Genomic DNA, 12,244 nt, shown 5'->3' with positions numbered 1-12,244 from the left:
AAATTCTTAAAGAGATGGGAATATCAGACCACCTTACCTGCCTCCTGTGAAATCTGTATGCAGGTCAAGAAGCAACAATTAGAATGTCACAGGTAACAACAGACTGATTCTAAACTGGGAAAGGAGTATGTCAAGACTGTGTTTTGTTACCCTGCTTATTTAACTTATATGCACATTACATCATGCAAAATGCCAGGCTGGAATCAAGATTGACAGGAGCAATATCAATAACCTCAGATATGTAGATGATACCACCCTTATGGCAGAAAGTGAAGAAGAACTAAAGAGACTCTTGATGAAACTGAAAAAGGAGAGTGAAAAGGTTGGCTTAAAACTCAAAATTCAGAAAACTAAGGTCATGGCATCCAGTCCCATCACTTCATGGCAAATAGATGGCAAACAGTGGAAATAGTGACAGACTTTATTTTGGGGGGCTCCAAAATCACTGTAGATGGTGACTGCAGCCATGAAATTAAAAGACGCTTGATCCTTGGAAGAAAAGCTATGACCAACATAGACAGCATATTAAAAAGCAGAGACATTATTTTGCCAACAAAGGTCCATCTAGTTAAAGCTATGTTTCTTCCAGTAGTCATGTACGGATGCGAGAGTTGGACTGTAAAGAAAGCTGAGCACTGAAGAATTGATGCTTTTGAACTGCGGTGTTGGAGAAGACTCTTGAGAGTCCCCGGGACTTCAGGGAGATCAAACCAGTCAATTCTAAAGGAAATCAGTCCTGAATATTCATTGGAAGTACTGATGCTGAAGCTGAAACTCCAATACCTTGGCCATCTAATGTGAAGGGCTGACTCACTGGAAAAGATCCTGAGCTGGGAAAGATTGAAGTGGGGAGGAAAAGGGGATGATAGAAGATAAGATGGTCGGATGGCATCACTGACTTGATGGACATGAGAGTGAGCAAGCTCCAGGAGTTGATGATGAACAGGGAAGCCTGGCATGCTACAGTCCGTGGGTTGCAAAGAGCCAGGCACCTCTGAGGGACTGAACTGACTGACTGTGCTTGCTAGTGCTAGTGCTAAGTAGCTTCAGTCACCTGCCAGGCTCCTCTGTCCAAGAGATTCTCTAGGCAAGACTACTGGAATGGGTTGCCATTTCTTCCTCAAGGGGATCCACCTGGCCCAGTAATCAAACCCATGTCTCCTGCATTGCAGGCAGATTCTTTACTGTCTGAGCCACCAGGGAAGCCTGCTTCTAATATTTCAGTCACATATAAAAATGGGTGTATCTTTTTCTAATGCTAACAGATGTTGTCAGTCGATTATAAATGATACATGATTTTGTTATTGTGGGAATATTCTGAAGACTATCCAAAATTATCTTTAGTATTCATTTCCAAAGTATCCCAACTTAAAATCAAATACCAGAAGAACTGGAATATCTCTCCCATAGTAGGAAATTTGTATTCCTGTCTAAACTCTCCTAATCATAATTCTTCACTCTCTCCCTTCAGCCAGCTGTATATGGCATATTATGTATCAGCCTCTTGAATCTCCAGTACTATTCTCCTCTTTCTGACAAAGTAGCATTTGGAAAAGGTATTAGCATTCTAGTCAAGGCAACATCTGTACCATTGCTGGGGCTCTTTCATTTTCATTTTGCTCTCTCAGCATGCACTGGAGGAAGGCGAGTGTGCAGGCTGTCATTTTATTATTTAATGAATAATGAAAACATAAATCTTATGAATATTGAATATGTATTCCTCACTAAAATTAATACAAATGAATATTTGAAATTATAGGAGCAAGGTGATTCTAACAGTAATTATGATATCATAGACTTACTTTTGGATTAAAATATACAAGGTACTGTCATATATTCTGACTACAATAACAAGCCTCTAAAATAATCTTGCTTGAATGTGTTATTTGCAGTTTGTGTTTTGTGTAAGCTTTTCTGTGGTCCTTTTCTCACTTTCGTTAAAGGCAGCAAGTAGACATCACTTTGAACCAACATGCCAATATATGTAAATAAAATTCAGTTTTTGTGGGATAAATTGCGTTTTTTGTTGACTTTCTAGAAAACTTTCAGTTATCCAAAGGTTTCCCTTATGAGGTAATCAAAGGTATATGCATGCTATCTTTTATTTCCTGGGTAAAGAGAACTGTCACTTAGACATTTCCATAAAACCTCCTTCTTTTTCTAAGGGTTCTCCCTTCACATGCTTCCTCAGAGTTTTCAGAAAACCTGAAGGAGACTATCTTGGGGTGAACACCACTCACTAGTGAAATCTGCAGTTAGTAGATTCTGAGAAAATGAAACACAAAACTTTCTTTAAGACTGAAGATAAGTACTAGAAGAATAGAAATCACCGAACTGAGTCTCGCATAGCTAGAATGGAGGAGGGCATATCTACAGTGAGATACTTAAGCAGGGCCTGGTATTCTGAGAATCACAATTAAAACATGAGTCTGTTGGTCAGCAAGGGCAGGGCAACTGAATGGAACATCAGAGGAAATCTCTCAAATGGAAAGGCACTGGGGCAATGTCTGAAAATGTACTGATGGAAGAAGAGCAGACAGAGAAGGCAGAGCGCCTTACTCTCCTGACTAACTCTGCCACCCAGTAGGTGTTTGACAGGATTTACATGTTTCAGTTGCAGAGGCTATTGTCATTGATATTAATCATAGAGGGGCTTGCAATTCAAATAAAATTATAATCCTCTACTTTCCTCATTCTCTGCTAGGAATCTGACATCTCCTCAAAACAGAACACCCTTGAACGGAAATGCTTTGCCTGAAGATTTTTCAGTTGTTTGTTGTGTGTATTTGTTTTAACACAATTCACTGATTTAGAAAACCTTATTTTCAAATGCCTCTTATGGGAACTCAGAATCCTCACTGACACATAAAATGTCAATGAGGATATTTGGATAATTAATGATGAGTATAGTGATAGTATTTAAACCCTGGGATATGAAAAGATGAGGAGAAATCCCATGGATAAAAATGCAGCAGAAACCTCTCCTGGCGCCTCTGCTGTTACTGGAGAGAAAGTGGAAAACACTGTAACACACACACACACACACACACACACACACACACACTGTAAAACTGGAGCCTATAAATTCTTTATGAAGTTCTCCTTGTTGGAGCCAGGATATAAACTGAGTATGACATGGAGAATTCGGAATTATTTTGATCCATGAAATATTCTGTTTTGTTCAGTCATGAAGTCTCTCTCTTGAATCCAAGAAGCCATGGCTACTGTTTTTAAAAAAATGGCTATGGATAAAGTTGTTGGTGTATGTTAGCACAAAACTAACAAGAATTTACTCTTAGCACTGGGTTGAGTGAATCAATGCGCATGTGCTCAGTCACTTCAGTCCTGTCTGACTCTTTGCAGCCCAATGGACTGTATCCTGGCAGGCTTCTCTGTCCATAGGAACCTCTCGGCAAGATACTGGAGTGGCTTGCCATTTCCTCCTCCGTGGGATCTTCCCAAACCAGGGATCAAACCCATGTCTCCTGGGTCTCCGGCATTGCTGGCAGATTTTTTTTATGGCTGAGCCACCAGGGAAGCCCAGAGTGGATAAGTTGATCCACTAAAAGAAAACTGCTCAATTTCAATCTGTAAGGTGCTAGTTCTGTTATCTGAACATATAGACTGTGTTTGAATACAGAGTAAGACTGACTCTGTTTTTCCTTAACGGTGAAAGTCACATACTAGTCTATGAGCAGCAATGAGGTACCCGAGGAAATTAGCTGTGAGGAGATCCCTCATTTACTTGTATATTGCTACTTTAGATCGAACAATATAGAAATAATTTTTCTGCCAGAATTACATAGATAACTGTATTATATTGAGGATAAATCAGAACTTCTTGTCACCTTATATTTTCAGAGCATGCTTATATGACATAACTTTTAGATAATAAATCTTTCATAATCTTTCCATAATAAATATTTTTATATTGGACTTCTCTGGTGGCTCAGATGGTAAAGAATCTGCTTGCAGTGCAGGAGACCCAGGTCTGATCCCTGAGTTGAGAAGATCCCCTGGAGAAGGGAATAGCAACCCACTCCAGTATTCAATATTTCTCGTTCCCTATGTATAGACTGGTTTTGGTGGAGAAGGCAATGGCAACCCACTCTGGTACTCTTGCCTGGAAAATCCCTTGGATGGAGGAGCCTGGTAGGCTGCAGTCCATGGGGTCACGAAGAGTCGGACACGACTGAGCAACTTCACTTTCACTTTTCACTTTCATGCATTGGAGAAGGAAATGGCAACCCACTCCAGTGTTCTTGCCTGGAGAATTCCAGGGACGGGGAAGCCTGGTGGGCTGCCGTCCATGGGGTCGCACAGAGTCGGACACGACTGAAGCCACTTAGCAGAAGCAGCAGCAGCAGACAGGTTTTGGGGAGTGGGTGGAGGCAGAAAGGTTAAGTTTGACAAAGATCCCTGAAAGTATTTACAATGATTTTTAGATACACTGAAATAAACATCAAGTATGCTTTTAGAGAGAAAAATCTCCAAGTTATTTTGATGATTAGGTACCTTGGACTTTTGGATGAAGACCCATTTGGGCCGTTTACTAGAATTTTTCCCTGCAGATATATAAGCCATCCTTCCCGGCATCCCCTGGATCAAAGCGGTGCCTTTTGGGAGAGGTCTTCCTACTTTACGCTGCAGGTGCAGGGCGCTCTCCCTTCCTCACTAGTATCCCTGCCCCTGGGCGGGGTCCGGAGGACACCTCGCCTAATCTTTCCTGCAGATAATTTTTTGCCCTTTGAAAAAGAGAACATCCATCCCACAAATAATATTTATTTTAAATAATGACTACATCTTAAAACACAGACTGAAAGAAACCATTTCATTGAGTTAAAAGACCTAACTATATAATGTGATTTATTTAAAATTGTATCCCTAGATAAGATAAATTATTAATCCAGTAAAAGTTAGACTTCATTCTGTTTTGTTTTTATTTTTCAGGAGCAGTCTATGCAGTAACAGGCTTCCCCTTCCCACTGCCTTTCTCACATGCCATCTTGGTCCCACAGAGATGAATGAGAAACTGAATTGAAACAGAATTTTCTCAAATGTGCAGGTGTGACCTTACATGTGTGCTCGTGGTGGGGACAGCATTTTAAAGTGTGTGATCACTGACCACAGAATGAAGTTGTATTAGTTGGAGTTATTTCCATTCTGTTAGGACAATACCATAGGACCCATCTTCTCTGCTAGGGCTCTTTAGAATTGGAAGAGCAAGGGGTGACTCATATATCTGAATCAAGATTCAGCAGAGCTACTAATTTTATCTACTAAAACATAGAGCTACAAATGTTCTTTTATCTCCAAAGCCACCTCTTTCTTAATGAGAAAGATGAACGTATAGGGCAAATTATTCTGTCCTAGAGCATAAACAATGAAATAGAGGTGGGCAGGCTTGATTCCATTATCTTTTACATATGGTTCATGTGCTCATCAACTACTATTTTTCCCTTTTTAGTTCCTGGGGTTTCCCATGTGGCTCAGTGGTAAAGAATCCACCTGCCAATGCAGGAGACACAGGAGATGTAGGTTTAATCCCTGCTTTGGGAAGATCCGTTGGAGTAGGAAATAGCAACTTGCTCCAGTATTTCTTGCCTGGGAAATTCCATGGACAGAGGAGCCTGGTGGGCTGCTACAGTTCTTGAGGACAAAAAGTCAGACATGACTGAGCGACTGAGCATGCACATGCATGTAAGAGTACACAGTTCACTTGAATCATGAAGATGGACTAGGGAGAACTGTAGTGAGTATAGGTTATTAAAAGCAGCTCAGAAGAACCTTACATACAGTGGCCACTTATGCAGGTTAAGATTATGTACACCGTGTCTGAATACATCTGTCAATCACTTTCCTGAATTTAACTGAAAACATTTTTAACTCCTATTTATTCTCAAGGAGATAATGATAAATTCGCTTAAATTTGTTCCAGATAAAATGCATACAAAAGGCGTTCCTTTATACCTTTAATTTTCCTCTGAAAAGTGTACTTATTACTTTTTTTCTTTTTAATTACCTAGCTGGAAGCCATTGAGTATCTCTCCCAGAATCCTGCTTCTAGCTGTGGTCCCAGCGTTTCAGAGTAATTTTGCTGGTGAAAAAAATGTTTTCCTTTAACCAGTCCAAATACTGCTGCTGCTAAGTTTCTTCAGTTGTGTCCGACTGCGATCCCAGAGACGTCAGCGCACCAGGCTCCCCCTTCCCTGGGATTCTCCAGGCAAGAACAATGGAGTCTGTTGCCATTTTCTTCTCCAGTGCAGAAAGGTGAAAAGTGAGAGTGAAGTTGCTCAGTCATGTCCGACTCTTCGCAACCCCATGGACTGCAGCCTACAGGCTCCTCCGTCCATGGGATTTTCCAGGCAAGAGTACTGGAGTGGGTGCCATTGCCTTCTCCAGTCCAAATACTAGAGTTACATAGTTAGTCTACCCGTGAAGACATATGGCCAGAATGTTTTATTTTACATATATTTTAACTCAGTTCCTCAGAGGTGTCATCTGAATAGGCAGATGCATGGGTATGTGGAATGTTACTTATTTTCTCTTTTATATTTCCAAATGTTTTACTGCAAAAAACCTTTTAATTTTATTTCATGTGTTTATTTTACTTTTTTAAAATAACTAGTGACCAGTTTATTCTTTTTCTAATTATCTCTGGGTGAGGAAAATAAGCCTCTCCAAATCAACTTTATACAATAATTTTATCTCTGATAGTGTGAAATACAAAGCACAACAGTTCTCAATGCTGTTTTCCCATTTGTTTTTCTTAATAAATATTCAGATGCTCTCAAATCTGCTTTCAGATATGTTATATTGTACATTGTTTATAATGATATCCCCTGTTTTCAAAATCTGTATTTGAATGTCATTACAAATGTATATATTTCAAGTGTGTGTTGCATCCTTATCTTCAAGTATGTACATGAATCTTTTGCAAATGAATTATGAGCCTTTTTTCTACCTATGCTTCCCTTCCCTGCATATCACTATCTACCCCAAAACAAATGCTCACGTGGTGTCTGTGAGGAGTCTTAGATTATATTTATGCATTTTTTAAATTCTGTAAAATCAATGTGTACAGAGGTGTGGCCGATGATGGATCATACTCATTCTTCCCTGTACACAGATCTTGAGAAAAATATAAATCCATGTTAAAAATAACTGGATTATTTACAATTTATACACTTAAAATTCTAAGTTTGCTAAAGGCATTCAAAGTAAACTGGTATGTGCTATAATTTCTCACAAAGGAATATATTATTGAAGAGACAGTATTATGTTATTTCTTTACACACATGATAAAATAATATTTTTACTTGTAAGACAACATTAGTAAAGATATTTACATAAGATGCAACTGTTATAATAATCTTTTAAAATCAAATGGTTTTTTCCTTCAAAACTATATATTTGTATGCAAATATGTCACAAATGTAGTCTTTGTCTTGGAGGAAGTCTTACATTATTATAAACAATATAATACAGCTTTGTACAGGCAAGCCTAAACAAATATTTATGCAGCAATTCTCAGGAGAAAAGAAAACCAAAATTCTGAACAAAAACAAGCATTAAGGTATTTACATTTTTCATCTTATCTGTTATGTTACATATATATATGTTGATCGAAAAATTATGTATATGTTTGTTGAAATATAATGATCTAAAAGTTAAAATCATGATTCTTAAATAAATATAAAATGTATGCATTCATGCTTAGCTCTGTTAGACTCTTTGCAACCCCATGGACTGTAGCCTGCCAGACTCCTCTGTCCATGGAATTTCTAAGGCAAGAATACTGGAGTGGGTTGCCATTTTCTTCTCCAGGAGATCTTCCTGACCCAGGGACTGAACACATGGCTCCTGCACTGCAAGTGGATTCTTTACCACTGAGCCACCCGGGAAGCCCATAAAATGGATAGGTATTGACAATTTCATTTGATGCAATGATTAAAAAGGACACCAGAGAGATGGTAAGGCTTGATCAAAGAACATTTGAGGAAGTGAGTAGTTATGAAAACTTAATAAAAGAATTCAGGATAAGTTTTCTGTTAAATATAAGACTGGTTAATATCCTTTGGGGCAAATAACTATAACCATTGGACCTAACTTTTCTACAGGGAATTATTCTGTAACTCCACTAAATCTAAGATTTTATCACTAGGAAAACAGTAAGTAGAATGAAGAACATTTCTTTACATAATCTTTGGGTAGATCTGTTAAGGGCTTCCCTGGTGGCTCAGATGGTAAAGAATCCACCTGTAATGCAGGAGACCTGGGTTTGATCCCTGGGTTAGGAAAATTCCGTGGAGAAGGGCATGGCAACCCACTCCAGTATTCTTGCCTGGAGAATCCCCATGGAAAGAGGAGCCTGGTGGGCTACAGTCCATGGGGTCGCAAAGAGTCTAACAGCTAAGCACAAATGCACAACTGAATAAACACAGACCTGTTAAACAATGCTTTCATATGATATGAAACAATATGCTGCTAAACATGCCTGATTTTAAGTTCATATTAAAAGTTAATCAAGAGGACAGTATCCATTGGCATTTAATATGCACTTCCTAAATAATATTTAATGAACTTACAATATATAGATTTAGATACACTTGAAACTTGGAGAATTTATAAAATATGTTATGAAATGTCAACAAATCACAATTTCAGAATGTTCATGCTATAAAAGACTCTGAATTGTCTCTGCTTTCTTTAAATCCCAATTCTTTATGTTTTCCTTGGTTCCTATCAGACTCCTGAAGAATTTTCATTGAATGAACTTAATTTGGCATTATTCTTCTTGCTTGTGTTTGAACTCATCAAGCCTGTTGCTCTATCACAGTTTTGCATTAGCAATGTCCTCTGCCTGTCATTCTCTTCCTCTAACTCTAACGGCTTTCTCTTTCTCTTCATTTTGGTCTTAGTTACAACATCATCTGCTTAGAGAGGACTTTCCTTACCATGCCCCACCTGTAGTTGCTCTTGTGCTGTGCTGTGCTGTGCTCAGTGGTGTCTGACTCTTGGCGCCCCCATGGATTATAGCCCACCATGCTCCTCTGGTCCATGGGTATACTGGAGTGGTCTGACATTTCCTTCTCCAGGGGATCTTCCCAACTCAGGGATGAACCCACATCAGTCGTGTCTCCTGCATTGACTGATGGATTCTTTACTGCTGCACCATCTGGGAAGCCTTATCTTACTATATTTTCTTCATATCCTTTTCTTACCATCTAAAATTATTGTGTGTACTTATTTGTTTGATATTAAATTTCTCTGCCTCCCCCCAAATATAAATTCTGTGAAGACTGGGACTTGTCCTTGTTAGCTCATTTCTATATTTATGGTATGAAGAATAGATAGTACAATTTAATAGGAGGTCAATAACATTTGTTGATTAAATAAAAGTGTTGTTTGTTGTACAAATATTCTACTCTAAAGAATCGAAAGCACCAGCGATAAATCCATGCCTAGACAGAGTCTTACATATTCAATTTCATGTCTATTGGAAGAAAATAGAAGCAAAGCACATTAATTTTTTTAAAAAATGGTAACACCCTAAAATCTGGGTAATGTGCCTGACTATACCCAATCATGAAAAGACAGATAACCTGAAAGGAGTAATTCATTTCTTTTTCTTTATGTACCAATGACTGCCTAATACATAGATACTATTTTTGACCTTTGTGGCTCAGACAGAAAAGAAACCGCCTGCAATGCAGAAGAACTGGGTTTGATCCCTGCATCAGGACGATGCCCTGGAGAAAGGAATGGCTACCCACTCCAGTATTCTTGCCTGGAGAATTGAATGGACGAAGGAGCATGGCAGGCTATAGTCCATGGGGCTGCAAAGAGTTGGACATGACTGACAACTAACAATTCACTTCACTTTCAGTATATATCCTCTTGCAATTCTCATTATTAATGTAAGGTTATTTTCTACTGACTTTTTTGTTTTTTACCCTTATATCAATATTGACATACCTCATACCATTATATTGAAAAAAGCTGATAATTTAATGACTTTATATCATACATCTGAATATTGTATTGAAATTCAAAGCCACTTATTTATAATTTAAATCAAGTATTTTGATCAATAAAAATATGCTGACCAATAGATATCAAAGGATTATAATAAATCCATGGACCATTATGTTTCTTATCAGTTTTGTCCAACTGAACTGCTGTTGACCCTTGCATATTCAGTAACACTGTATTTTAAAATTTTTATTAACAAGTAATTATACAAGAAAGAATGAGTACAGCAGTATTTTCTGGCACCAGAAAATGCTGTAGGATCATCCTAGATTTTTCCTTCCTCAGGTTGAGAATCAACTAGATCTGAAGGAATCCTGCTTCCTCTTATTGAAGAATGGTATTTAGAAGCCCAGCACCTAGGGCCTGGATCCATTCATTTCCACAGGGCTGGCACTGCTTCTAGATCCTCTCAGTTTGCAGATAAAGGAACATAGGTACAAATATGCATGTACTGCAGTAATGCACGTATACATCTACCTATATATCTGTCTATCCATCTCTGGTCTATCATGAGTTTATATTGGTATGTTTAATTCAAAAGCAGTACAACCATGTACTCTTGGTATCTCTCCATTTTTGCTGGATCTTTACCCATACACAACCTTCATATGCAAATAAAGTAATTTCAGAACTACTAACCCATGTCTTTGTACTTTGTTATCAGCAGTTTAAATATCATATTATATAGTGTTAAAGTTTTTTTTTTTGCATTCTGTGTAACTTTCAAATAAGCATTTTGATATCTGACAATATTATTATTTTTTTTTAATTTTTTAATTATTTTTATAAGATTTTTAAAAATTTTATTTTATTTAACTTTACAATATTGTATTGGTTTTGCCATATATCAGAATGAATCTAATATTATTTTTTTTAATGCTGCCATTATTTCTTCAATTATCTCTTTGCCCTTCTCTCTATGGGATTCCAATTATACATATTTTATAAGTTTTATATTGACATACAGACCTTGAAACTCTTACTTTTAAAGTTATTTTTCTCTTTGTGTTTTCACTGATCTAATTTCCACTGGGAATTCCCAGGTGGTGCTGGTGTTATAGAACTCACCTGCCAATACAGGAGATATAAGAGATGCAAGTTCAATCCCTGGGTCAGGAAGATCCCCTGGAGGAGGGCATGGCAACCAACTCCAGTAATTGTGCTTGGAGGATCCCATGGACAGAGGAGCCTGGCAAGCCACAGTCCATAGGGTGGCAAAGAGTAGGAAATGACCGAAGTGACTTAGCACACACACACAATTTCCACTGACCTATTTTTAGTCTGCTGATTCTTTCTTTGGCTGGTTTGCCTCTACTGTTACACATGAAAAAGGTATTCTATTTCATGTCTCTATTACTGTTACATTCCATGGTTTTCATATGAAAATGGCATATGTCATGTAGAATTGTAGAGACTGACATAAATAGTATTTATATCAGGAATGATCACACCTTTTATTTTTCCTGATAGATCTTCAGTGTAGGGGGTTGAGCTAACCTCTGTAGATTTAGGCGGGAACTGAGATGTGATCGCTGTCTTTATACATTTGCAATTCAGACTTAAATTCTTATGCAGACAACCTAGAAATCTGTGTGAGAGCTGATTTCACAGAGCAGGCACTTCTACTCAGTTTTGACTGAGATTTTTGTGCTCTGCATCAGAAAGGATATCTTTGTGCCCTCTTTCTCCTTTCCTACTCTTCCCAAGGAATTGTCTGAGGGCTTAGTATTTAATCCTTTAGCTTGTTAATGGTGAAGTTGAATGGTTGTATGAAGCTGAGGTTGAATGGTTTTATGAGGACCTACCCACTCTAGTACACTGGCCTGGAGAATTCCATGGACTGTATAGTGCATGAGGTTGCCAAGAGTTGGACACAAATGAGCAAATTTCACGCATTCACTCACTCACTCATGAAGACCCACAAAACCTTCTAGAACTAACACCAAAAAAAAGATCATAGGGGACTATAATGCAAAAGTAGGAAATCAAGAAATACCTAGAATAAAAGGCAAGTTTGGCCTTTGAGTACAAAATGAAGCAGGGCAAAGGCTAACAGAGTTTTGCTAAGAGAATGCACTGGTTATAGCAAAAACCCATTTCCAACAATGCAAGAGACAACTCTACACATGAAAATCACCAGATGGTCAATATTAAAATCAAGTTGATTATATGCTTTGCAGCCAAAGATGGACAAGCTCTATACAGGCAG

Source organism: Bubalus kerabau, chromosome 2 (genome assembly GCF_029407905.1).
Source record: "Bubalus kerabau isolate K-KA32 ecotype Philippines breed swamp buffalo chromosome 2, PCC_UOA_SB_1v2, whole genome shotgun sequence".
In the NCBI taxonomy this organism is placed as follows: domain Eukaryota; kingdom Metazoa; phylum Chordata; class Mammalia; order Artiodactyla; family Bovidae; genus Bubalus; species Bubalus kerabau.
This window is presented reverse-complemented; position numbering follows the sequence as displayed.